Source organism: Carettochelys insculpta, chromosome 24 (assembly GCF_033958435.1).
Source record: "Carettochelys insculpta isolate YL-2023 chromosome 24, ASM3395843v1, whole genome shotgun sequence".
In the NCBI taxonomy this organism is placed as follows: domain Eukaryota; kingdom Metazoa; phylum Chordata; order Testudines; family Carettochelyidae; genus Carettochelys; species Carettochelys insculpta.
In genome coordinates, this window is record NC_134160.1 from 15,801,516 (window position 1) to 15,823,393 (window position 21,878).

The window sequence follows — 21,878 nt, forward strand, 5'->3', positions numbered from 1 at the left end:
TCTATGGGTGCATCCACACTACAGCAATCTTTCGAAAGAAGGTCTTCTGGAAGATCTGAAAAAACTTCTTTCGAAAGATCATGTCCACACACAAAAAAGTGGCTTGAAAGATCAATCCTTCCTTTCAATAGAGCATCCACACAGCCCTTGCTCTTCCAGAAGAACTGGCCAGGGATTGAAAAATCCAGTGCCATGAGGACTGCTCTTTCGAAAGAAGAGCCCATGCAGCAACTACACTTACTTTTTTTTCAAAAGAATCTTTCAGAAAAAGGCACTCCTCCACATCTGGTAGAGGAAGAGGGCCACCAGAAAAAGGGCCATGTTCTTCTGATTTTAGATCAAAAGAGCGCATTTTGTGTATAGACACTCTGCAGGTTCTTTCCAAAAAGGCCCAGCTTTTCCGAAAAAACTTGCTACTGTAGATGTAGCCTACGTGTTTGTTCATAAGCTATTTGAATTAATGATTTTTTGAATTACTGACAGCTCCGAAAGGTTAGGGGAAAATTTTTCAGATCAGCCCGAATACAATTTTTTAAAAAAAATTTGGCCAAACCACAAAGGTTTTTTAAAAAAAACTGTTTAAAATTTGAGCATTTTTTAATATTTTTGAGTGTTTAAAAACAAAATTTAAGGACATTTCAAAACAAAAAGCATTTTGAGCCAAAACACCAAACATTTTGATAGGAAAATGTTAAAATGAATTTTTTTCACTTTTTTCCTGCCATGACCAATTCACAGAATGTTTTTGAGTTTCCAAATTCTTCATTTTTCATCAAAAAAGTTTCCATTGAAAAAGGTTTCCCAGCTTGGATAAATGCTTGCATAGCCAAGCCTTGATCCAGCAAAGCATTCAAGCATCTGATTTTATGGGGCTAGTTTTCATGCTGGTTTTCATGGGATTATTCAATGTGTTCAAAGTAAGTGCTTTGCAGATAGGGACCATGTCCTTATAGTACTTTAAACTGTTTTTCAAATTTGTTGTGAATACAATCCTAACCCTAACCCAGCACCGATTTCTGGAGATGGTCTGTATTTCATGAGGGGGGATGATTCAAATATGAATAGTAAAGCGAGAAAATTACCTTTGCTGGCCTTCTAAGAGGGAAAGGCTGCAGACTGGCCAGGGCAGCCTGGCATTCTGGGCTGTGCTTACCAGCCTCTTTATGGTCACTGTAAAAAGAAGCGCTTGCTTACATGAGATAAAAATATGGATGAGACCTTGGTTAAAAGGCCTTGTCTACATTGCCACTGCTAATGCAGTTCAGGTGTGGAACTGCAGTCAGTGTTTCTTCATTGTTGTCGGCAATGCAACTTTCTAAGTGGCGCTAGCTAAGACGCTGGACAAATTCATCTATGAACCTCACCGTGTCACTACTGTGAGTTTGGTCAACTGCCACTTGGAATGTGACATTTTTCACAGACTTCAACAATGTAGTTAAACTAGTTTTTCAGTACTGGTCAGATCTTAGATTCAGCAGAGCGAGACTGCAGCATTTTCTGAAAGGAAAAATAAAAGCGAAAAAACCACCACTTTTTAATCAATGCAACTGCACAAAAACTGAAAGTACACAAAACCAAAACAGCCATTGGTTGAAACTTTTCCAACTTTTATAATTACAGAATAGAAAAAAAAGTTCCCATTTCACATTACAAATATGGTCTTATAAAAACAACCTAACTCAAAAAAGATCTCAAAGCACCAGTGCCTATATCCTTCAAGTTTAAAAAGCTGGGGGATGGCAGGTGAGGGGCATTGGGGAGTGGGATTTCGTTCTACCAAATTTTAAATGAAAGCAGGTTGATTTGTATCTCATGTAAATACCCACACAGGTGACAATCTAGTAGGAAGTTGAGTGCTTTTCTTTTATAGCTCTGCGCTGATGCCTGTCATCCAGGATTTAGTTTGTTTCTTAAGCAGGGAATGGAGCCATGGGTTTGGTCTGTGCAGTTTACTCAAGTCTACAGGGCTTTTTGTGGTAGGTCTGGGTTCGGTCTTTATTTACTGCCCCTTTGCACCCCCTCTGCACTAGAAGGCCCAGCCAGTCCTCAAAGGAGCTCCCATCGCAGCAGGAAGGGTGGAGGGTGGGGTGGGTGGAGAGAAGAGGTGCACTCCCTATTTCAGGCCCACATTGGGAGCAGCCGCTGAGCAAAACGTTGAACTAAAGCTGAACTCAGAGTATGTTTATTTCCTCGTTGAGGTCTATGGAGCGTAAGGCTAAGGAAGGAGCTAGGAGCAGGGCCACCCTTAGGTGTGTGCAGCATATGCAGCTGCATAGGGCACCCAAAAATTTGGGCACCACTGTGACAGCAGGTAAGAGTGGGTTGGCTCCTGCCCACCCAGCATGCACGGCAATCTCCTTAGGCAGGAGCCATATTCACTGGGCTGGGTGTGTGTCAGCGATGGGGGCGTGTCCAGGGGCACCAGTTTAATAGTACTGCATAGGACCCCGAGGATGGCCTGGCCTCAGATCACACCTCAGCACGTGCTTAATCTTCATGATGTACTTCAGTGGGGCAAGCACAAAGGGAAGTGGGTTCATGAGCACTGTTTCCTCTGGTGGGGGGAGGTGCTGCCCTCAAAGGAGCATATGCACCAGAGCATCAGACATCTTTTGGCACCTGATTCCCATGGGAGCCAATGGGAGTTAGGCACCTAAGGACCTCTGAGGACTTCAAGAGGTTGCTCTTGAGAGGTAGCTCAGGACCGGCTGGGAGCATGCAGAAAGGAATAAATCAAAAGGCCATTGGGGCTCAGAGGTGGCCGTTGCCGTGCCTGCTGGTTCAGAGAAGGCTGCTCTAGAGGATCCCGCTGCCTTCTGAGCATCGCCGGCTTGGCCGAGTTGCCCAGGGTCCGCCAGGTGATGGGATCTCACCCACGGAGCCGTCACTGCTGCTTTTCTAGTGCTCCCTTGAGCAAACAGCCCTTTTAACTCAAAATTGGTGCCTGAAAGGGTCAGACCTCCCTGGGCAGGAGTGGCTGGTTCCCTGCCCTGCTGGGGGATGTAAGGGGTTGGTCTCAGTGGCTTGTGACACAGGCTGGGACTTAGGCAGACCCTGTGTGGTGACACGTGGCTGCACAGGCCAGAGAGAACAGGGGGACCTGGCTGCGTCCAGCAACTTTCGTGCTTGTTACAGCCATGGCCTTGCTCTCCCGGCAGGACCTTCTGCTTCCACCAGGCCCATTCCCTGTGCCTCGGCCCAGACCCTCCCAGATCAAGGGAAGTTCGGAAGCAGGCCCCTCCCTTCCTGCCCAGCTTCAGGGGCCCCCACCCTCTGCAGCGCAATAACCCTGCCCCAGTGATCAGCGCCTGCTGGAGGGGACGGATGTGACCCCCCAGGGAGCCACCTGGCCCCATTCATTGCTCTCCTGGGACAAGGTGGTGCAGGAGGGTGTCTCTCGCAGCAGAAGCTCAGGAGAGGAGATGCAGCAGGGCCCAGAGTGGTTCACCAGGCAGCGATTTGGGTCTGCTGCAGGTTTTAATAGGATCTAGTTCTGTGGCAGACCAGCGTGGCTGATGCAGCAGCCGGGCCTAGGCATGAGTCTTCACCCAGGGCGGGCAGGCAATTCAGTCAGGTTGCCACACCCCAGCTGCTGCCCCAGAATTGTGTGATGCATGCGCTGAGCAGCCTCTCAGGGCGGGGAGTCTCCGGCCACCTCCCTTGGAGCTGCATGCATTCTTGCCCACCTGCATAGCCCCTGACCCCTCTCCTTTCTGCCCGGCGGAAGGGCAGGCGGGGGGCCCTGCCTGGGGCGCTGTCTGTAGAGCAGTTACAGGCCCATGGACCGGTGGGGCTTTCTGCGGGACTGTCCTTAAATGTAGGAATGTGAAGTGTTTCAGACAAGCTGCGTCTCCCACTGGATTCCTCCCCAGATGGAGAGGGCTCTGCGGGAGATGGACATGCGAGGGGCTGCAGAGCCCCTTTCCAGAAGGATACCGTCAGGCACGTGTCCCTCCCTTCCTTTGGTTTCTGGATGGCTCATGCCTTGGCTAATGGCCGCTGGTTGTAGCTCTGGGCCTGGGGAAGGCTCCTGAGTCCCAGGAGGCCAACGTCTGCAGGTATTATCTGCACAGCACTCCCCACCTCCCCACACAGCCGAATGGCTGAGCTGTGAGTTGCTCCTCTCCAGGACCTCTTCAGAGCAGCAGCCGGAGCCAGGGACATGGCCCAGCGCCTGTTCAAACATTTCCAAAGAGGTTCGTCTGTGTCCTGGGTCACTGAGAAATGTGACACCCTCATTTCTTTCTCTCCCAGCTACACACCTGCCTCAGCTGGGGGACTCCCGGGGGCATGAAGAAGCCCCTTGCCAGGGGAGCGGGGGTGGGGAGAGACAGCTTGCTGCCTAAAGGAGGGGTGTAGATTATTTTACCCTGAGACTAATGAGGGACCCATCTAAGTCACAATTCGCTTCCCGTCGCAGGCCTGGGCCAGTGGAGCTGCACCCTAGTCCTTCCCTGGTGCTCGCGGAAAGGCCCCCACACAGCCCGGAGCAGAATCAGACACCGCCTTTGCTAGCTGCCTTACACATTGCCAGCTGCACGGCAGCAGCAGTGTGCATAGAACAGATCCGATAGAAACGATGATGTTTGGGTTTTGTGGTCACTCCCCAGTGACTTGGTGACTTGGTCCTGGCAGAAAACGGAACGCAGAGCCATTGCTCTGCTGGATTTAAGGCAGGTGGGTTGATTGACAGGAGCTCTTTAAGCAGGCAGCACATGATCTGCTTGAATGTTTGTAGCATCCACAGCATCCCATATTGTCACAAGCCTCTCCACAAGGGCCGGTGGACGTAAGGTTCCATGAGCCTTTCCTTTCTCAGCCCTTGGCTTGCATGGTTTGCTGGTGTACTGGAACCAGTCCCAGGGGAATAGCATGCCAAAGGGTCTCAGTCCCAGAGAAAGAGGGTTTTAAAAACCAACCACAAGCCCCTGTCCTGCCGCCTGCCCTGGCAGCACCAGATGCGTGAGTGGCGGTGTGCAAAGGAGCCATGGGAACGCCAGGGTACAGCTGATGGACCTAAGGATACAGAGGGTGACTTGGTGACTTTGTGCTGCTGGCACATGACGCTGAGAGAAAAGAATCACAGAGTCATAGAATCACAGGGCTGGAAGGGACCTCAGGAGGTCACCGAATCCAGTCCCCTTCTTCAAGCAGGATCAACCCCAACTAAGTCATCCCAGCCAGGACTATGCCAAGACAGGACAGGACTCTAGAGATGAAGAATCCACCACCTCCCTAGGCAGTGCATTCCAGTGCTTCACCACCCGCCTGGGGAAGTAGTTTTTCCTAATATCCAACCTACTTCTTTCCTTCAGTAACTTCAAACCACTGCTCCTTGTTCTGCCATCTGACACCACAAAGAACAGTTTCTCTCCATCCTCTTCAGAGCCCCCCTTCAGGCAGTTAAAGGTCTTGGTAGCTCTTTGCCTGGAAAACGAGTGGCAGAGGAGCTGGGCATGGCATGGGGCAGGGGTGGGAGGAGACGTGCTGGTGTGGAGTGATGGGGTATGGGAAGCCCTAGAGAAGGGGCCCATTGTGATCTCCTTGTGTGATGTGTAACAGCTCAGGCCAGGGGCCTGCTGCATAGTACTTCCTAGGCAGATCTCTCAGAAACACCTCCCATCTTGATATAAAAATGGCCAGCGATGGAGAATTCTCAAAAGGGGCAGTGGGCCTGAGAGCACCAGGGGAACAATTCCCTGGAGGTGCAGCTCCTGAGTTCTCTTAGGCAGAAGCAGCCTTTGTGTGGAGGAGCTGGCTGTGGTTCAAGGAGCTGCTTCAGACCCTTTCCTCCATTCAGACAAAGGGAGGAGGACCATCTCCTGGAGAGATCATCCTCATAAGCCCCCTTTGGAAATGTCCTGCTCCATCAACTCTGATGTCCTCAGAAAGTCCCTGCTCCTGAGGACCAGCCACTGCTTCCATTGCCGGGAGCCATTCCGCACTGAGCAGGCTGGGCTAGGTGCTCTGGCTTATGGCCTCTGGTTTTATGAAGCCACTTTGCTCTCCACTGAGATGAGCCTGCCTGTTCCAAGCACACTGCCAGCACTTCATATCCCAGAGCATTGCTTTGAGGTGCTCACCCATGCCCTTTGCCGAGGTGGTGGTACCATCCCCTTTGTATGTACAAGGGTGCTCAGCCAGCGAGAGAGGAAGCTGCCCCACTGGGAAAAGAGCTCAGGTCTCCTGTCTCTGTCCAGCAGAAAATGTGGTTTGTGCTGGGCCAGGCTTTCCAATTCTGCTTTTTCATTCCACCATCATACTTTACCGACCTGGGCTGGAATGTCTCCAGGGTCCTGAGACAGCAACGTGCTTCCTGGTGATGCAGACACAAGTCCATGAAGAGAGTTAGCCTGGCCCATGTTGACAGCAGATATGATGCTTGCTGGCTAAAGTCTGGAACCTTAAGCAGCCAAAGCCCGCAATGGTCTGAGTGGCAGCAACACTCCTTGAAGTCTCTTGGCCCGTCAGACCCCAGTTCACTAGCTCCCTTGATGCAGAGACGGAGTTAGCCAGACAACCCATGACAGGCCTGGAAACTTTGGCCCAGCTGCTCAAGGGAGTCAGTGATCTCCACACCTTTGAGGATCTGGCCCTCATCAGACTGTCTCAGCAATGGCAAAGCTGCATCTCCAGCCCACCACTGGGCACACGGTCATGAGCCCATCCTCACCTCACCCTCACGGGGACTGCAGAGGACAGTGGTAGTGCCAGCCCCACTCGCACAAGAGGCGACATCAGAGACACCACCTCTGTAGCTAGCACTAAGGGCGTGACTACACACAGAGCTAATCCTGACTATGCCTGAGCGGAGACACTCTTACTCCAGATCGCGGCCCATGCCCAGATGTGTGCAAAGTGGGGGGCGTGCCCCCTTGGCAGCGTGAAATGTTTTATGGGAGGCATAACAACAGCTGTCTGGCTCCCCGCAGCCAGTGCCATTAGCGGGACACAGCTGGCTCTGGGGAAGAGTGACGGCGAGGCACGCTCCCCCTCTGCTCTCACTCGCAATGGGAGACTCCCGCCATGTGCCGGGGAGTACGTACGCCACTGACACCAGCCCCCAGCCCCAGCCTGGCCCCCGACTCTGCTCCTGCACCATGCATGGACCAAGCCCGGCAGGCAGACTGCCCCTGCAAGTCCTCCAGCTGCCTTTGCGCTGCCATTTGCTGGGCAGTGCCGCTGCCCCCCCGACACACACACCACCTGGCCACACGGAGGTACCCGGTGCTCCTGCCCCTGCCCGTGCTGCTGCCTCCTCAAGGGAGCCCCCAGCACGTCACTGAGCTGGGGTGCACAGCAGGGCGGAAAGAAGCCCCGTTAACTTGGCTCCCCAGCACTGGGCTTGTGTGTTTCACGGGGACTTTTAAAATCTCACCCAGACCAACGTTTCTGCCTCTCCCCGCTGCGCTTTCTCCAGCCTCCACCACCAAGGGCACACAGTGCGTCACTTCCAGGAGGCTGCTGCTTGCTTCCAGGGCTCCCGGGGAGAGGGCAGGGGCGCCGGCTAATTGCAGGGATGAAAACTAGGGCCCAGTGTAAAGAGTTTGCTCACCCATTTGTGCTACTGCCGGGGGGGGAATTCTGGCTCCCAGGTTTGCTGGTGCCGAAGAAGACTTGGCGATGAGGACGTAGCAATGGTTACAAAAGTCAGCAGAAAACTCTTCAGGTTTGTTCCTCCCTTGTGCGACACAAAGCACGCCTTGCTTCTGGCCTCACCATTTAAACTGAACCAAGGCATGCTCCTCCTGGACCAGGAGTGTCCATAGATGGAGTTAATCAGGAGCAGTTCATTCAGAGACGCTCCATGTGGAGACAAACCCACCGTTTGCAACCTCAGCAGAGGGCCAGGTCTGCCAGAGAGGGATGGGGGGCACTTTTCCCCATGAGAAGGCACCTGTGCTTCCAGCAGTGGGTTGCAGGGGCTGGGGTAAAGGGAACGAAACATCAACCACGTAGCCACAGGATATACCGGGCGACTTTACAATTTCCCCTCCAGCTCCCTTCCTAAGCACCAAAAGCCTCTCTCACACCCCCTCCCATGGGAAAGCCCCAGATCTGATGACACAATGCTGGCCTCAGTTGCCTTGACTCTGATCTATAATGCAGTATCATAGGCAGGGTTGGGGGTTTCACTTTGTTTGGCCTTTCCCCGGTCTTTGGAAAACAACGGTATCCTTGTACGGATAGACTGAGCTTGGTCACTTTAGAGTCAGGCACTTATACAATAACATTCATTATCGTATTTAAATCAGCTCTGCGGAGCCAGTTGGAAGCAGTGACAATATTACCAGGCTCACGCATTCACAAAGCAAGAGGCAGTCTCCCAAATTCATGAGACTGGCTTACAAATCCCAAGATTTAAAACCACTAATAATACAGGTGGGATTCTGTGTCTGTGTCACCTGGTTTCAGAGCCTGTGGGATAAACTCCCTGAATGTTTTCTCTGAAGCCAGCAAAGCTAGACACTTCCTTTGTTAGGCATGAGAGCTGAGATTTTCCTGCAGTCTCTTGATTCCAGAAGCTGGAGCTCTACGAAAACTAGCCAGTTGTCAGGAGACTTGTGATATTGTAAGAACTGGCAACACTGCAGTTCCTGACTGCACCCCAAGGTCAGTGGGGTGTATCGTGTGCAGTTGTTTGCCAGAGATGAGAGGCAGCCAGCTCTCCCAACCAGCCTGCTGACTCAGTGCATTCCTCCCTCCAGCACTGAATTCACCATGTGCAGAATATTTTGCCTTCATGCCCCATGAAATGTCTTTTTGGGTGGGCACTAATCTACACTGGAAAGGGTCACACGCAGTCAAATAAAGATGTGGGTAAAATTAAAAAAGGAAACAGTCAGTTGAGATCCTACCTACCCTCCTCTGGTCAGATTCACCCTGGCTAAAACACCGATGCATCACTAGCTACCGAAATCTACCATCTGATTTGCCAGGCCATGGCACCAGGGGTTCAACACAGAACTGCCGGCATGGCTGGGAAGCAGGAGTCCAGTCCAGGCGTTGCTGAGTAAAGCTGTTTCATAGAACGAATCTTCTCCCTGTTCTCCATGAAAATACTAGTTTTCCACTGTGGTCTTTACGCGCGGTGGAGGTACAACTACTGGTGTGTTTTGAATATTAGCCAGCAGGTGGAGCCATTGCACCTCTTTTGGTCCTCGTGTGTGTGTGTGTGTGTGTGTGTGTGTGTGTGTGTGTGTGTGTGTGTGTGTGTGTGTGTGTGTGTGTGTGTGTGTGTGTGTGTGTGTGTGTGTGTGTGTGTGTGTTGCAGCACGTCCCTGAAAACTGTGCAGCTGACCAGAACAACGACAAAAGGACCCCAAGAGGGCCCCAGGGCATTGGAGCTGTACAGTCCTCGCCTTCAGCGTCTTGTCTTGTTTCTTTTGGGACAGTTCGTAATCTTTCCAGGCATCCTGCCGCTCGCCGTCCCATGAAGATCCAGGAGGGGGCGGATTGCGAGCGGGGTCAGAGTTACCCAGATCTAAGGAAACAAACCAAAGCACGGAGTTAGGAGTGGATCCAATACGTGACCTGAACCAACCTAGCCCCAGGGAAAGAGCTTGGGCAGGGCCCAAGCTGGGCTCTGTGCTCACCAGACAGGAAGAGACAATGATCCCAATGAGAGCAGCATAAGAGCTTAGTGGGCACGTGGTTTTGCCCTTCTCTCCCTCACGCGCTGTGGGACAGCCCCCCACAGTTAGTTATACTTGAAGGACTCACAGATGTCAGAGCCCGATGTGCTGGGTGCTGCACAGGCAGTGTAAGAGACAGTCCCTGTCCCAGGCCACTGCTCTCCCCATAAGGCGGCCCCCATTCCCAGGGTTTGGTCACCCTTGCAATGCAAGAGAGAACCTCAGTGCTCAGCACCAGTCTGTTCCCAGGCCCTTTCCTTGGGGGTGTGATGGGAGCCACGGTCGGTGATTGTGCCCTGCCTCTCTGCGCTCCCCATCCTTTGAGCCTGGGGCATATCGCCGACATGCAACTGTGTCGCACACGACTCCCCATCCCCTGATCACAGCCTGGGGGAAGCTGCTGCTGCTGGGGTTTGGGCTGCTACAAACTCCCTCCCTTCTTCCCAGTAGCTGCCTACTGCTGAGCCAGAGCTCTGCAGGGAGTGGCAGCTCCCCACAGGAGAGTGGGGCCCGCTTGCACTGAGCAGGGGAGTGGCATGGCTCTGTCAGTGAGGAGTGTACAAATCCCCTGGCGGAGCTGGCTGGTTTCTTTTTTCTGCCAGCCGAGGGCACGAGCCACTCGCCCCCAGCTTGCCCCCCCGCAGTACTGCTACAGGGCCGACCCTCTGCTGTCTAGACACAACCTGGGACTGAGACCAAACCGCTCCTGACTCAGCACCAGGAAACTGACCCTCTGGGAGTGAAGACAAATCACTTCCGCCGCCTGCTGGTGAGAGATGTTACTTAGTTATTGTGTCTCATAGATCCGAAAGGACCTCGAGAAGTCATCAGGTCCAGTCCCCAGACTCCTCGGCAGGACCAAGCACCAGCCCTGACAGGTTTATTTCTTAATCTATTTGCTCCAGACCCTTAAGTCGCCTCTTCAGTGATTGAGCTCACAGTGCTGGATTCACAGGGCCAATGCTGAAACAACCATCATACTGGCTGTTCTTCAAGACACGGGCACAGCAGCCCAGTCCGATGCCCAGAGTACCACAGCTGGAGGATTTTTTGCAGCTGCACCTGCCAGGGCAGCACTCAGACCTGATCCCAAGGCTCCATAAGGGCAGTGGCAAACTAACCCTCTCAGTTCCTTTGCACCGAAAGCCCCAGCAGGAGACTCTGATGCAGAGAGGTGCGCACAATGTTGGGGTGTTGGGGAATACGTGTCTACAGCCACATGTTGAAAAACAACTGCCACAATACGGACACGTCACATGTAACTGCCTTTTCTCCACGTGGCTGCAGATGTGGGTCCCACCTGAGACAGCTCCAGCAGGACTGGGCTTTGGGGATGGCCATCAAGTGAGTGCTGAGCTGTCTTCCACCTGACATCTAATCTATGTTGTGGATCAGGGTGTCAAACCCTTTTTCATTGGGAGCCACAAGGCAATTTTTTACATGTTCTGGGGGTCAAACCCAAAATAGCTCCAAATCTCCCCCCACACCCCCAGACTTAGACCCCTGCAGCCACAAACCGCCCCAGCCTTAGACCCCCTGTAGCCACAAAGTGCTCCAGCCTTAGACCCCGCTCCAGCCACCAACTGTTCCCAGCCTCAGACCCCCCTGCAGCCACAAACTTCTCCAGCCTTAGACCACCCACTGCAGCCACAAAGCACCCCAGCCTTAGACACCCCCTGCAGCCACAAGCCACCCCAGCCTTAGACCCCCCTGCAGCCACAAACCGCCCCCAGCCTTAGACCCCCACTGCAGCCACAAACTGCCCCAACCTTAGATCCCCCTGCAGCCACAAACCGCCCCCAGCCTTATACCCCCTGCGCCACAAACCACCCCAGCCTTAGACCCACCTGCAGCCACAAACCGCCCCCAGCGTTAGACCCCCCCTGCAGCCACAAACCGCCCCTGGCCTCAGACCCTCTGCAGCCACAAATCGCTCCAGCCTTATACCCGCCTGCAGCCACAAACCGCCCCAGCCTTAGACAACCCTGTAGCCACAAACCACCCCAGCCTTAGATCCCCCTGCAGCCACAAACCGCCCCCAGCCTTATACAACCCTGCAGCCACAAACCACCCCAGCCTTAGACCCACCTGCAGCCACAAACCGCCCCAGCCTTAGACCCCCTGCAGTCACAAACCGCCCCAGCCTTAGACCCCCACTGCAGCCACAAACTGCCCCAGCCTTAGACCCCCCCTGAAGCCACAAACCACCCCCAGCCTCATACCCCGCTGCAGTCACAAACCGCCCCAGCCTTATACCCCGCTGCAGCCACAAATCGCCCCAGCCTCAGACCCCCCCATAGACAAAAACCGCCCCCAGCCCTAGACCCCCCTGCAGCCACAAACCGCCCCCAGGCTTAGACCCACCTGCAGCCACAAACCGCCCCTGGCCTCAGACCCTCTGCAGCCACAAATCGCTCCAGCCTTAGATCCCCCTGCAGCCAAAAACCGCCCCAGCCTTAGATCCCCCTGCAGCCAAAAACCGCCCCCAGCCTTAGACCCACCTGCAGCCACAAACCACCCCCAGCCTTAGACCCCCCCCTGCAGCCACAAGCCACCCCCAGCCTTATACCCCCCTGCAGCCACAAACTGCTCCAGCCTTAGACCCCCTGTAGCCACAAAGTGCTCCAGCCTTAGACCCCGCTCCAGCCACCAACTGTTCCCAGCCTCAGACCCCCCTGCAGCCACAAACTTCTCCAGCCTTAGACCACCCACTGCAGCCACAAAGCACCCCAGCCTTAGACACCCCCTGCAGCCACAAGCCACCCCAGCCTTAGACCCCCCTGCAGCCACAAACCGCCCCCAGCCTTAGACCCCCACTGCAGCCACAAACTGCCCCAACCTTAGATCCCCCTGCAGCCACAAACTGCCCCCAGCCTTATACCCCCTGCGCCACAAACCACCCCAGCCTTAGACCCACCTGCAGTCACAAACCGCCCCAGCCTTAGACCCCCACTGCAGCCACAAACTGCCCCAGCCTTATACCCCCCTCTGCAGCCACAAACTGCCCCAGCCTTATACCGCCCTCTGCAGCCACAAACCACCTCTGGCCTTAGACCCCTGCAGCCACAAACCGACCCAGACTTACACTCCCCCTGCAGCTACAAACCGCCCCAGCTTTAGACCCCCTGCAGCCACAAACCGCCCCAGCCTTAGACCCCCACTGCAGCCAAAAACTGCCCCAGCCTTATACCCCCCTCCAGCCACAAACTGACCCAGCCTTAGACCCCCCTGCAACCCTAAACCGCCCCAGCCTTATACCCCCTTCCAGCCACAAATCGTCCCAACCTTAGACCCCCCTGCAGCCACAAACCACCCCCAGTCTTAGACCCCCCTGCAGCCACAAACCGCTCCAGCCTTAGAACCCCCTGCAGCCACAAACTGCCCCCAGGCTTAGACCTCCCTGCAGCCACAAACCGCTCCAGCCTTAGAACCCCCTGCAGCCAAAAACCACCCCCAGCCTTATACCCCCCTCCAGCCAAAAACCGCCCCAGCCTTAGACCCCACTGCAGCCACAAACCTCTCCAGCCTTACACCCCCCTGCAGCCACAAACCGCCCCCAGCCGTATACCCGCCATGCAGCCACAAACCGCCCCAGACATAGACCCCCCCCTGCAGCCACAAACCGCTCCAGCCTTAGAACCCCCTGCAGCCAAAAACCACCCCCAGCCTTATACCCCCCTCCAGCCAAAAACCGCCCCAGCCTTAGACCCCACTGCAGCCACAAACCTCTCCAGCCTTACACCCCCCTGCAGCCACAAACCGCCCCCAGCCGTATACCCCCCATGCAGCCACAAACCGCCCCAGACATGGACCCCCCCCTGCAGCCACAAACTGCCCCAGCCTTAGACCCACCTGCAACCCCAAACCGCCCGAGCCTTATACCCCCCTGCAGCCACAAATCGCCTGAGCCTTATACCCCCCTGCAGACACAAACCGCCACAGCCTGAGACCCCCCTGTAGACAAAAACCGCCCCCAGCCCTAGACCCCCCTGCAGCCACAAACTGCCCCCAGACTTAGACCCACTTGCAGCCACAAACCGCCCCTGGCCTCAGACCCCCTGCAGCCACAAACCGCCCCTGGCCTCAGACCCCCTGCAGCCACAAACCACCCCCAGCCTTAGACCCCCCTGCAGCCACAAACCGCCCCCAGGCTTAGACTCCCCTGCAGTCAGAAACTGCCCCCAGGCTTAGACCCCCCCTGCAGCCACAAACCACCCCCAGCCTTAGACCCCCCCTGAAGCCACAAACTACCCCCAGGCTTAGAACCCCCTGCAGCCACAAACCACCCCAGCCTTAGACCCACCTGCAGCCACAAACCGCCCCCAGCCTTAGACCCCCCCTGAAGCCACAAACCACTCCCAGCCTTATACCCCCCTGCAGCCACAAACCGCCCCCAGGCTTAGACCCCCCTGCAGCCACAAACCGCTCCAGCCTTAGACACCCACTGCAGCCACAAACCACCCCAGCCTTAGACCCACCTTCTGCCACAAACTGCCCCAGCCTTAGACACCCCCTGCAGCCACAAACCACCCCAGCCTTAGACCCACCTGCACCCACAAACTTCTCCAGCCTTAGACCCCCCTGCAGCCACAAACTTCTCCAGCCTTAGACCCCCACTGCAGCCACAAACTGCCCCAGCCTTATACCCCCCTCTGCAGCCACAAACTGCCCCAGCCTTATACCGCCCTCTGCAGCCACAAACCACCTCTGGCCTTAGACCCCTGCAGCCACAAACCGACCCAGACTTACACTCCCCCTGCAGCTACAAACCGCCCCAGCTTTAGACCCCCTGCAGCCACAAACCGCCCCAGCCTTAGACCCCCACTGCAGCCAAAAACTGCCCCAGCCTTATACCCCCCTCCAGCCACAAACTGACCCAGCCTTAGACCCCCCTGCAACCCTAAACCGCCCCAGCCTTATACCCCCTTCCAGCCACAAATCGTCCCAGCCTTAGACCCCCCTGCAGCCACAAACCACCCCCAGTCTTAGACCCCCCTGCAGCCACAAACCGCTCCAGCCTTAGAACCCCCTGCAGCCACAAACTGCCCCCAGGCTTAGACCTCCCTGCAGCCACAAACCGCTCCAGCCTTAGAACCCCCTGCAGCCAAAAACCACCCCCAGCCTTATACCCCCCTCCAGCCAAAAACCGCCCCAGCCTTAGACCCCACTGCAGCCACAAACCTCTCCAGCCTTACACCCCCCTGCAGCCACAAACCGCCCCCAGCCGTATACCCGCCATGCAGCCACAAACCGCCCCAGACATAGACCCCCCCCTGCAGCCACAAACCGCTCCAGCCTTAGAACCCCCTGCAGCCAAAAACCACCCCCAGCCTTAGACCCCCCTGCAGCCACAAACCGCCCCCAGGCTTAGACTCCCCTGCAGTCAGAAACTGCCCCCAGGCTTAGACCCCCCCTGCAGCCACAAACCGCCCCCAGCCGTATACCCCCCATGCAGCCACAAACCGCCCCAGACATGGACCCCCCCCTGCAGCCACAAACTGCCCCAGCCTTAGACCCACCTGCAACCCCAAACCGCCCGAGCCTTATACCCCCCTGCAGCCACAAATCGCCCGAGCCTTATACCCCCCTGCAGACACAAACCGCCACAGCCTGAGACCCCCCTGTAGACAAAAACCGCCCCCAGCCCTAGACCCCCCTGCAGCCACAAACTGCCCCCAGACTTAGACCCACTTGCAGCCACAAACCGCCCCTGGCCTCAGACCCCCTGCAGCCACAAACCGCCCCTGGCCTCAGACCCCCTGCAGCCACAAACCACCCCCAGCCTTAGACCCCCCTGCAGCCACAAACCGCCCCCAGGCTTAGACTCCCCTGCAGTCAGAAACTGCCCCCAGGCTTAGACCCCCCCTGCAGCCACAAACCACCCCCAGCCTTAGACCCCCCCTGAAGCCACAAACTACCCCCAGGCTTAGACCCCCCCTGCAGCCACAAACCACCCCAGCCTTAGACCCACCTGCAGCCACAAACCGCCCCCAGCCTTAGACCCCCCCTGAAGCCACAAACCACTCCCAGCCTTATACCCCCCTGCAGCCACAAACCGCCCCCAGGCTTAGACCCCCCTGCAGCCACAAACCGCTCCAGCCTTAGACACCCCCTGCAGCCACAAACCACCCCAGCCTTAGACCCACCTTCTGCCACAAACTGCCCCAGCCTTAGACACCCCCTGCAGCCACAAACCACCCCAGCCTTAGACCCACCTGCACCCACAAACTTCTCCAGCCTTAGACCCCCCTGCAGCCACAAACTTCTCCAGCCTTAGACCCCCCACTGCAGCCACAAACTTCTCCAGCCTTAGACCCCCCACTGCAGCCACAAACTGCCCCAGCCTTAGACACCCCCTGCAGCCACAAACCACCCCCAGTCTTAGACCCCCCCTGCAGCCACAAACCGCCCCAGCCTTAGACCCCCCTGCAGCCACAAGCTGCCCCAGCCTTAGACCCCCCTGCAGCCACAAACCGCCCCCAGGCTTAGACCCACCTGCACCCACAAACTTCTCCAGCCTTAGACCCCCCACTGCAGCCACAAACTGCCCCAGCCTTAGACACCCCCTGCAGCCACAAACCACCCCCAGTCTTAGACCCCCCCTGCAGCCACAAACCGCCCCAGCCTTAGACCCCCCTGCAGCCACAAACCGCCCCAGCTTTAGACCCCCCTGCAGCCACAAACTGCCCCAGCCTTAGACCCCCCTGCAGCCACAAACTGCCCCAGCCTTAGACCCCCCTGCAGCCACAAACTGCCCCAGCCTTAGACCCCTCTGCAGTCCCAAACCGCCCCCAGCCTTACACCCCCTGCAGCTACAAACCACCCCAGCGTTAGACCCCCTGCAGTCCGAAATTACCCTCTTCCACCTCCTCTCACAGCCCTAAACTGCCCCCACAAACCCAGGATTAACTTACCCAGGAGCTCCGTGTGCTGCCCTCCCCTGCCAGCTCCCTGGCTGCTTCTGCTCTGGGTCTGCTAGGGATAACCTGTCCAGATGCTGGGGCTCGAGCTGCCAGGATTCTCCTCGCCCCTCCGGAGCTCCGCTCCCCAGAGGAGTTCCCCTGCACCCCAGGGCTGCTGGCAGAGCTCCTGGGCCACTGGCAGAGCCCCACTCTCCAGTACAGCCCCACGTGCCTGGGCCACCTACAGAGCCCCGACGACGTCAGAGTGCTATTCTTTCAGTATGGCAGGATGCTGGGAACTGCCCCTGCTGTGCTGTTTGGAAGCCAGAGGAGCAGTCAGTCAGCAAGGGCAGGAGCTTCAAATGGCTGCTTGGAGCTGCCCAGCCACCTTTTAAAATGAAGCCGCTGCCAGCTCAGTGGGCCAGAAGAAAAGGCTCCATGGGCCACATGTTGGACACCCCTGTTCTAGGTGCTACTCCTCTGCACTTAAATGTGGTTTGGGAAAAATAGAGTTAAATAAATAACTTGATTATGATGAAACTAAGATACCACTTTGCACCAGAGTAACTCACTAACTCTTGCTGTTGTTATAGTCACACAAAGGTCTGTCTTCTGAGAGAAGAGAGCTCATGAGCAAGTTGCTATTAGCTCTAACTGTGGATCCATCAGCACCACACAGACCGTGTTAAGGTCCCACAATGACACTGCTTCTTTCATCAGTGGAAAAAGAGCGAGGTCAAGTTTTTTATTGGACCAACTTCTGATGATAAGAAAGATGCTTTCAAACTTACACATGGCTCTTTTCAGGTCACTCTGTACGTGCACAAGCTTGTCTCTCTTACCAGTAGAAGTTAGTCCAATGAAAGAGATGACCTCAGACCACTGTGTTTCCATAACAAAGGCCTAGAGCTCCTCTTTGGAGGATTCTGGATAACTTCTCCACACTTTTAGACAGAGTGTCCCACTCCCCAAAACTATATGTTGATAATAGACCCTGCTGGTTTGCAATGAACATCAACAAGGAGGAACTCAAGTTAGACCTTTCTGTCCCTCAGACCTCGCCTTTTGGACTCTTCAGGCACAGATTTCATCCACCCTGTCTCACTCGCTCATTTGCTGTTGTTGCATAAGGAATGGATGAGTGATAAAAGATTTAAAGCTGTGCATTGGTACATGGTGTCACTCTTTATAACTGCCATAAAGTTGTACAAACTTCTTCAAACAACCGGGATTCAAAAGCAGCTCCCTGGTGTGTTAACATGCTCTCTGAGTACAGAATAAGCCCAGAAGACCTGATCTGTAGTCTGCACAGACAAATCCTTCACAGGAATCACCGCCACTGATTTTGTGGAATGATCAGTTATGATAAGCACATAGGCCATTCCAGCCCTATTGTATCACTATTGTGAATGATTTACCATCGCCATTACCACAGATCACTGTCATCAGCAGCATGCAAGGAGGCTTAATCAAAGCTACCAGCTTTATTTTTTGAGTTACATGCTTCACATTTCTGACACCCCTGTACAAGGTCCTCCTTCATCCCAGTCCAGCAGCACCTCTTTCTCAGGTTCATTTCTTTCAGTTGATGTCCAAAACATCTGGATGCCTTGTGATAACCCACACATCTACTGAGGGTGGGTCACTGTTCCATGTAGTAGCACCTAGATCACTTACACACAGAGAAAGAGAGTCAGTTTCCTCTACAGCCTTAGCTGAGAGCCAGCTGCACTAAGCTCCAGTGGACCCCAGGTTTAAGTCTGCCCAATGGCTGTTGCAACAAGCTTCTAATGCCATCCTTGCACTCTGCCTGGCAAGGACATCTGTGTTGTCTCTTCCTTACAAAACAAAGGAGTCCTGTAGCCTATTGGAGGCCGAGGGAGTGGACGGGCGTGGGAGTCCTGTAGCACTTTAAAGACTAACAAAATCATTCATTAGGTGACGAGCTTTTGTGGAACAGACCCACTTCTTCACATCTGGAAATGCTGTTATTGGAACGCAAGCTTTCATGGGCAAAGACCCACTTCATACATGCCTCTGACAAAGTGGGTCTTTGCTCACAAAAGCTTATGTTCCAATAAATCTGTTACTCTATAAGGTGCCACAGGACTTCTCGTTGTACTTGTTAGACTGATAGCAAAGAAGAAACTTGCTGACCTTAATGTCATTAAGGAATCTTCAGTTCTAGGTATAGTCCTTACGGGCAGCCTGATTCAATAATCCACACAACAGCCCAGTTTCCCATCTTTAGCCTTAACTAGCACAATGGGTGCAGTCCCTGGACAATGATGCTCTTTCATTACATCAGCTTCCAAGACCTCTTTTATCATTTCCTGCACCAGCCAACACAGAGCTAGAGCAACTGGTTGAAATCATCCCTAACTGGCAGCTGTACCCCTCTATACTGTTTCTGTCTGGCACACCCAAAATACAAACGGTACTATGGCCAATCTATTCCATGCTTCTTAACTGATCGTACCAATCTCTCTACCTGCTTCTCAAAGGCTGAAGCCTTTCGCAAGTCTACTTCCTTTGTCCATCCATACGGATCTATCTCATCATCCTGGATCACTATCTGCAGCTGTCCCACTTTCCCAAACTGTTCATCGAGCACTAAATTGTCTTCCCAAACTATGTGTGCCATCCCTCAACCACATGATCTCCATATAGTCTGGGCACATAATTCAGAATCCTATTGGTACTAATCCCTTTTCATGATGATAACGCTTCTTGCCACTATTGTGGGATCTCCCTTCCTTGCGTCATCAAGGTTCCAGTAAAATGACATAACCCTGATCCAGAAGACCAATTTCTGTTTTACCAATTAGAAACGGTTCTGTACTTGGGTGCAGACTGATGGGGTGCAGATCTATTACTTCCACTTTCCCAGTCTCACTGCATTGATTATCAAAGATTTCATAGTTCTCCTTTATTAGAGAGGTGCTGTTCTGATCCTGGTGCCAGGCACAACTCCTTGTAACTACGCTGTAGTAGTCTCCTAGCTCTGACTACTGGGGATAAATTATCACTGTTCACATTGCACAAAAATACCCTGATCTGGATACTTAGAAGCTCCAATCTGAGTTCTAGGCTCTATCTAACCAGCACATGAAACACTCAGGCCTCTTCCTTCTACCATTTTCACCCTAGTCTGGGAACTCAACAGCCCTTCGTGAGTCCAATATTTCCACAAATGTCATCTCTGCAAGCTGGTGACTTGAGACCCTGTGTTTAACAACACCTGCATTTCTATCCAATTAATCTGAAACAGCACCTTCCGCAGCAGCAGCTGCCATTTAATGTAACTCAGGTCTGCTCTCTGTCTCCCTGAGCTCTGACCCTCGACCCAAGACTTCGTGCTTAAAGCCCCAGCATGGGTATTTTCAGACATGCATCTCCTTTCCACATGTCTCACCTGACCACATTTTCTGCAAATAGGATTGCCATCATGATCACATCAATTGTCCCATGCACTGCTCCTACTCCCTGTCTCCCACTGGGGGCACAAACCCTGGCTTAAATTAACTAAATAACTATTAGCTGGTGGTTGACATGGGCCATTAGCTTGATATGGGGACTAGCCACCAGAGGTACATGACGCACATTTCTCCTCCCAACTGGGGTCGCCTCCTCTGAGCAGCATCTGGGGCTGGTACGAGTTCAAGTCCCACTTGGCTGAAAGGAGTAACTCTGTCAGGTGATAGCAATAGTAGGCTGTTGTCCTCTCTGCAGCACAGCCACCAGGTGGGACATAATGCACACATTTCAAGTATGTTATACAAGTTACCTGAGTTTATCACTTACACCGATTTCCTGACCATGGAATGTGCCACTTACACACTAGGTTTGGCCCAGTCATGTTTCTGGGGGACAGGACACAAGGGCAGAAGAGGCTCCTGAGGAGTGATGCCCCCTGGGTTAATGCAAACAGCTTCAGGAAGAGCACACATAGTGAGGGGAAATTGAAAGAAGTGAGTTTTTCAACACACAGCAAACAAGCAGACGCTGTCTGTTTAAAGGGGTTATCTCACTAAAGAGAAGAAGAAAGAGAGAAAGTGACATCTTCCTGAGAGAGCACAGTGTGTGCATCCTACTCTGGACATTCTGCTGCTGGCCACAAAACGTCAGAGCCACCCAGCAGAGGAATGGCCAGGGCCACCACCAGCCAAGTCATAGCAGTTACCGAGCTGCATGCATTGTGGAAAACCAATCTGGAAGTTGTACAGCAGAAGCTGCCCCAGCTCCTGCTGCTGTTACAATAGCAGAATCTGTGACCTCTGTGACTAAAACGTGCCCTTCATAATAACCGTGCTTATTGCAGCAGTGATTAAGAGGGACCCCATTGCACCAGGTGCTGTACAGAGCTTACAGTCTAAATGGACCACCTAGCCTCTCTTTCCCAACCTGTACAAGGGGGAGGACAGTGATACTCACCTCCCAAAAGGGCAGGATATCAGGCAGGTTGATTAGTTAACAGCTCTACAGAGCTAAATACCTAGTCACAGCCTAAGGCCATGTCCACACTCCCAGCTGTGGTTCACGTGTAGCTGCTGAGGTTTACATATTGCTTAGGTGTGGGCATACTGCACGTAGTCACCAGGAGTGCTTGTGTTGCTGCGAAGTGCAGTGCACCCTGGGAGGTATCCCGGTGTGTCACATGCCGCTTTCTGGTGCAATGATTTTTGCAAAATGTTTTGTAGGACATTAGTGATTCATCCTGGGATCTCTGGGAGCAAGGTGTCGAGTTTCCAGCATGCAACTTCCTCCATAAAGCCACTCAGATCCCATAATTTTCAAATCTTTTTTTTTAAAAAATCCTACAAACCTGCAAGGCAGTTTTAGCATCCACTGGCTGAAGCATGAAGCCCACACAGCTCTGCATGCTCTCATGAACATGACAAACATGGGGTGCACAATTCTACGCATCATGTCTCATAGAAGTGGAAGGGAGCTCACGAGGTCATTGAGTCCAGCCCCCTGCCCTCTTGGCTGGATCAAGCACCTCCGCTCACTTTTTAAAAAACAGAAGATTTGCCTCAGATCTCTAAATGGCCTCCTCAAGGGCCAACCTCACAGCCCCAGGGTTAACAGGCCAATGTGCCCACCACTGAGCTATCTCTCCTCACTGCGTTTAAAGCTTCGATGGCAGCATCACGACAATCAGGGACATGAGGATGTCCAAGGACAGTTTGCTGAGGGACACAGTGAAAACCAATTCTATTTTTTGTCCGGTGTTCATGGGGCACTTACAGATGGAGGAATAAGCACACAGAGTGGGATCACATCAGAATGCACATTTGGGATGATGGGCAGTGACTGCAGAACTTTCAGGTGAGAAAAG